Source organism: Dreissena polymorpha, chromosome 7 (genome assembly GCF_020536995.1).
Source record: "Dreissena polymorpha isolate Duluth1 chromosome 7, UMN_Dpol_1.0, whole genome shotgun sequence".
NCBI classification, from domain to species: Eukaryota; Metazoa; Mollusca; class Bivalvia; order Myida; family Dreissenidae; genus Dreissena; species Dreissena polymorpha.
Window position 1 is genome coordinate 15,097,200 of NC_068361.1, and position 6,196 is coordinate 15,103,395.

Here is a 6,196-nt window from a genome sequence, read left to right on the forward strand (position 1 = left end):
ATCATAGTGTACGTCGGAACAATGTCTCAGTCCCCAGCCCGAAATAGTTATAGAGCAGTATGAAAAGAATTATTGCTTACAAATACACCTAAAACCACGGAACGCGCAAAACTATATAAATTATTTGTCGAACAAAACAAAACATTACAAACGTAATATAAATGACATTCTCGATACATTTGTTTTCTTGAGTTAATATTTTAATGTGAAACATATTTATATCTCTATGTAACGTGAGAGGAAACCATAAATATTTCATGAGCCAAAACCTAGAATAAAGTAAATAAGGAAGTCGAGCTACCGTCCGCTCCACTACTTGTCTTAATAGTCAATGAGTCCTTACCTATGTTGAAGTCAATGATTTCTTAACTACGTTATAGGCAATTTGTATTATCTACCTACTAACCTACCTCCTATAATCGACTGATATATGAACTTCCTTTTGAACTGATATAAAAAAATATCAGGCAGTGAAGAAATAAATGAAGCGGTATGATAAATAAAAAATATTATGTGAGTTTTGGATAAAGATCAAGTTTATCATTCGAGGCATGGAACCATCTTGGTAGCGCAAAGATTGCATACTATTCTATTTATCCTTTTATTTCCTGCCTTTTTCCATTAATACATATCAAAATAACATATCGCAGTTTTTGACGATTTTGTTTTCCGAAGTTGACAAAAACAAATTCTCCATTGTTTTGAAAAAAAACCCACCCAAATCTGATCAAAAATAGCGAGGGTATAGAGTATACGATCGTTGTTATGTTTCATCTGGTAATGCTGCGTTTACACTATGTTCCCGGCGACCACGGCAATCACGTTTCACGCCACCGTTGAGGAAACGGGATGAACGTGAGGCAACGTATGGGGACGGGATAGCCAAACGTGACACAACGGGGTTGCCGTGGTTGCCTTGCCAACATGTTAAACTGTCAAAAAATGTACAACGGCAGCCACGGCGGAAATGAGAAACGTGATAGAACTTTTTAAACGCAACAAAACTTGACAGTACGTAGCAGGCCGTAACAGAACCCGAAAAGGGTCCGTACTCTGACGGGAATCTAATTCATTTTCCGACATGTTAAGTTTCTATCAAGTTTTGTTACGTTTTGGTACGTTTTGTCAAGATTACCACGGCAAGCTAGGATAATTGACAGCCGTTTTACTACGTGTTGATTCCGACGCGTTACGGTGTATTGCGTTTTGCAGGCAGATGCGTTACGGCCAGTTGAGTTGTTGTACGGTGTGACATGATTCGCGCGGTCTGAAGATAAGTTTATAAAAGCCGAGCTATTCAAACAAAAAATTCATTTCAGTCTGAAAACTCGATCAGTATAATGCTACCAAGAAATGCTACGAACAAAGGCTTCCCGTGCTGCAAAGGACGCTCAAGTTGAGGAGCAACCTGGAAGTCCATGCCTACCTTCGCACGATCAAGATGACCACACTGCTCCTGTTGATCCGCCCCTTACAAATTAAGGAGGTGCATGTGATAGAAAGACAACAACCCCTATGGTCATAACAAATTTTAATGAAGAAGAAAAAGAGCTCATAATTGAATTCCTCCAGCAAAATCAAATTATCTACTCACAGACGCTGACAGGTTACAAAGACGCCGCGGCCGGCCAAAAACATGCTCTGGGTGGAGCAGGCCACAGAGATAAAACGCAGCCCTAGTGAATTAAAGACGTGGTATGACAGGATGTGCACTAAAATTTGTAAACTGAAGAAAGCAGCCACCATGTCAGGGCAAGCCGTGAACGAACCCACAGGGACCTTGGCCTCCTTCTTCGTCTTTTCCCGGTCTTTAGTGCTTCTTTCAGCTCTTTACAACGCAAAGATTGTATTAGTGCTTCAAATAAGCAAGCAAACACAAAATCATCCTCGTCGTTCACATCCATGTCATTGGAATTATTTTGTTATAATAAATACTGTTGCTTGAGAGTTTTATTTTATAACGGGAGCACAATCGTGCCCGAAACCTTTCGAATGTCCACGTTTGATCCACACGTTACCTTGACAGAACGTGACAAATGAATGACAAACGTGTACAACGTATCAGACCTGCATAATAAGGCAAACAGCGTGTTGGACCTTAACAGAACGCATCGTACATTGAAACAACATTTATACATCCGTGGCAGACCGTGGATGAAAACTTAGCGCACCGTCGAAGGGCCGCCTTTTCGCTTCGACGGCAAGATACCTTGATAAACTGTGAGGAAACTTACCACAACCTTACAAACCTTGGATTAAAGCTAAAAACGTACAACAGTCACACGACGCGATACGTTTCGGACAAACGGAACTGTCGTGGCTGCCGGGAACATAATGTAAACGCAGCATTCTTAATAGGATGAAAAAGCGTGCACACATTTGTGCTAAAGTCTAAAGGCTTTTTCACAGAATAAAATATGGATATTATGTTTATTTATATTAAATTACATCAATTCAGTAAAGGCTTAGTCAATGAGTCCATACCTATGTTATAGTCAATTAGTCCTCACCTGCGGTATAGTCAATTAGTCCTTACCTACATTATAGTCAATGAGTTCTGACCTATGTCATAGTCAAGCAGGCACTGGGGTGCCACTCCGCTCCACTTCTCATCTCCCTGGCACACCCTCGCCTGATCGCCACGCGGTTTGTACCCGGTATCGCAGACGCACCGGGCAACAGCGCCGAAATTGACGTTTTCTACGAACACCTTTCCATTGGCCGCTTCCGGAAGGGGCTCGCACGCGCACGTTTGGCCTTTCGAAAAAATAGACGGATCCGGGTTTACTATTGTTCCGTGATAAATATTCGACCATCTAAAATTGTGTAAGAACAAATTGTTGTTTAAGAATGTCATATGTAAAACGTTTCAAAATATGAATTATACAATAAGACAGTTTTCATGAGGGTGTTCGAGCTTAATTTTCGTTTAAAGGAAGTCCATTTTTACCGAAAATCTAGTTTAAGCGGAAAGTGTCGTCCCTGATTAGCCTGTGCGAACTGCACAGGCTAATCTGGGACGACATTTTACGCACATTCATTATGCCCAGTTTTTCAGAACACGACTCATATATTGGCAGTTAGGATACTGACCGTGCCGAATGCAGCTTAGGCCGCAAACGCCGTCACACAGGCACGATTTCCGCTTTGATCGACAGTCACTATCGTCAACACAGGACCTTTGGCACTGTCGGCCCACCGGCAATAGGGAGTGACGCTGCTGACAGGGGGCGCTGTTGTACGCTGTAAATGAGTAATTGCAACTCCTCTTGACCTATTGTTAAATGATGAAACCGGTTTAAACCCCGAATGCTCTGGATTGGACACTATAAGTGGATGGACGAACGTTTAAAAAAAGGAGAAATGTACACCTCAATGGGGCTCGAACCACTGACCCCTGGAGCCCTGGAGTAAAATCATTCCGCTGAGTCCACTCGGCCATCCGTGCTCATACAATGAGTGATGTATTTGTGTGTTTTCGACTGTAAAATACTCTTTGGCTATTGGTTACGTGTCATCCATAGAAGTTCATCATATGGTTTGCGCAGGTAAAATTTCATAACGCTTATACCTAATGGAGTTTTTTCCGTGAGTCGTAACTCGCACCCATGATCCCATGGAGTATTCGTTGAAAATATAACAAACAAACTCCACGAGTAATTCTGTATAAAATAAATTAGAGTTACTCGCCTTCGTGTTGATTTTGCCGTTGATGCGAACATTTTTATCTGTGTTCTTTAAAAAGATTTGAGTAATGAGTAATAAGTAAAGTGAATGAATAACATAGTATTATTAATTTAAACACGTTGAGGGCTTAGTTAATGCTCATTGAGATATAAAAAGTTTGTTCAAACTGAAAACAAAAATGTGAGGCTTGTTGGATTGTTGGATACTAACGTTTGATAATGAACTACGTTTTCGTAGAAAGTTGTTGAGTTGAAAAATAGTGGGAGCTCGAGTTATTTGTTGTGAATGTTTCACATAATATGTATTTTAAAGATACACGAAAAGCAGATTTTGTGGTTATTTGAGGTTTTTTTCTGACGATTATTTTCAAAGTCACGGCGGAACTTTTTTAATACGCGCATCTAGTACTTAGTTACGTAGTTAACATGAGCCATTTCCGGTTACAGCTAAATTAAAGGTCAATGTTCGACGGGTGTATAATAATACTTATTTTGATACTCTACGAATCTTTGGACAATTCACCTTATCAAAGGCTTGAAGATTTTTTTCGTTCACTATAATCAGATGCTTAATTATAAAAGTGTAAATAAAAATGAGCTGCATATGTATTGTTCGTAAGATCAAATAGATATAATGTGTAATGAAATGTTTATAAAAAATCAATAAAAATAATTAATGCAAATTAAAAATAATAACAAACTGAAACTTCAGCAGCATGCGCAGTAGAGAAACATTGCAGTAACATAAGGTTGTTTGATATGGACAGGAAACAATTGCTAAACAGTGACATACAAAAAAATGATACTAGACAATAAGAACAAATATTCAACAAACGCCCAAAACTGAATTAAACTAAGGTCACCGTCTTGAAAGGTCGGCGCGAAGTTTAGATATAGTGGCAGACTAAGACTTTAAGGTACATTAAGAAGGTAAAACATTGATATTCACAGTATATGTATATGACATTGTAGCTAACTAAAAATATTGCAATTTTATTGATTGGTTATTACCCATCACTCGTACGGTAATTGATGAGGTTTTATTACATTACGAGCTGAGATTAACCCATTGATGCCTAGTGTCTAGAAAATAAGCAAATGGAAAACAGCGTAGACCCAGATGAGACGCCGCATGATGTGGCGTCTCAACAGGGTCTGCGCTGTTTGTTTAAATGAATTTCTGTATGAAATATTATAAATATAGAAACAAATATACTAAACATCCCGATTTCTGGAAATAAATTGATCCAATTTAGAAGGATGGGAGAGTCGACTAGGCATATATTGGTTAAAACTAGCAAAATTGCAACACTGTCCAAACATTTGTACATAAGCGACCTGTGTTGAAATCCCACTCCCAGCGCATCTGATGGTGATAACCATATCAGACAGATGGAGTTTCAGGTTCAACTCATTCCCCTCAACCCACATAGCTCAAGACCACTACAAAAGTGTACAAGATAAGTATTGATGCAAAGCATCAAAGGCCGTCGGGAATTTCAGTGTAAAAGGCACTCAATGAAGTTACATGAAACGATTTTTTTTTCTATTGTAAATATTAATGTATTGGCCGATTATTTTAAACAAAATAGAAAAAGATACTAGTATAACCATTATCTATGATTTTGTGTTATAACCCCCAAATAACCATTATCTATGATGTTGTGTTATAACCCCCAAATAACCATTATCTATGATGTTGTGTTGTAACCCCCAAATATTTCATAGTTCATTTTATTTACATTAGTTTCCTTTTTTTTACTGGCATCCGTGTGCAGTTTTCATTAATGGAACAGAACTGTGTAGGTTTTAAAAAATCTGCATCATCTTGTTAGCGATATTTCATATTTTTCTCAACTTCAATGGGAGATGATTCTGAACTTATTCTTACGTTGACCATTTACGATAGGGGTTGAGTACTCATTGATATGAAAACACTGTAAAAGTTTTAATGTGTTTACGAACATAATATAAACAAAAAATGGTTACAATAAAACAGCATATTTATTTAAACTAAAATGTCTACATCAAAACAAAAAGTTAACATAGAACACAAATAAAATAATTTGAGTCTACTGGGGCTCGAACCTTGGGCCTCTCACGTGTGAAGCGAGCGTGTAACCGCTAAACAACGGAACCGCTTGAAAAATCACCTTCTAGCTAAGATTTAAATAAGTGACTGTAGTGTAACGGTTATCAATAAAGCAATAAACCGTGTTATCGCTGTCGTCTTGTAAAATTGAAGAAAATACGCGTTAACAAAAACTCGAACAGCAAAAGTCTGCGCTATTGTTCGAAAAACCACAAAATAAATATATTTTGATTATGTTTTGTTGTTATACAAAACCAGAAAGTTTCACCGGTTCGCGTATTTGCCCAGTCCATGTGATCTGTTATTATTGCCCAGTCCCTGTGATCAGTTATTAATGAAAATAATTAGCTTTGCATTACTGGCAATAAATGTTGTAGTAAATGTAATAGGCACAAATGCAGTACTTATTTACATTAAT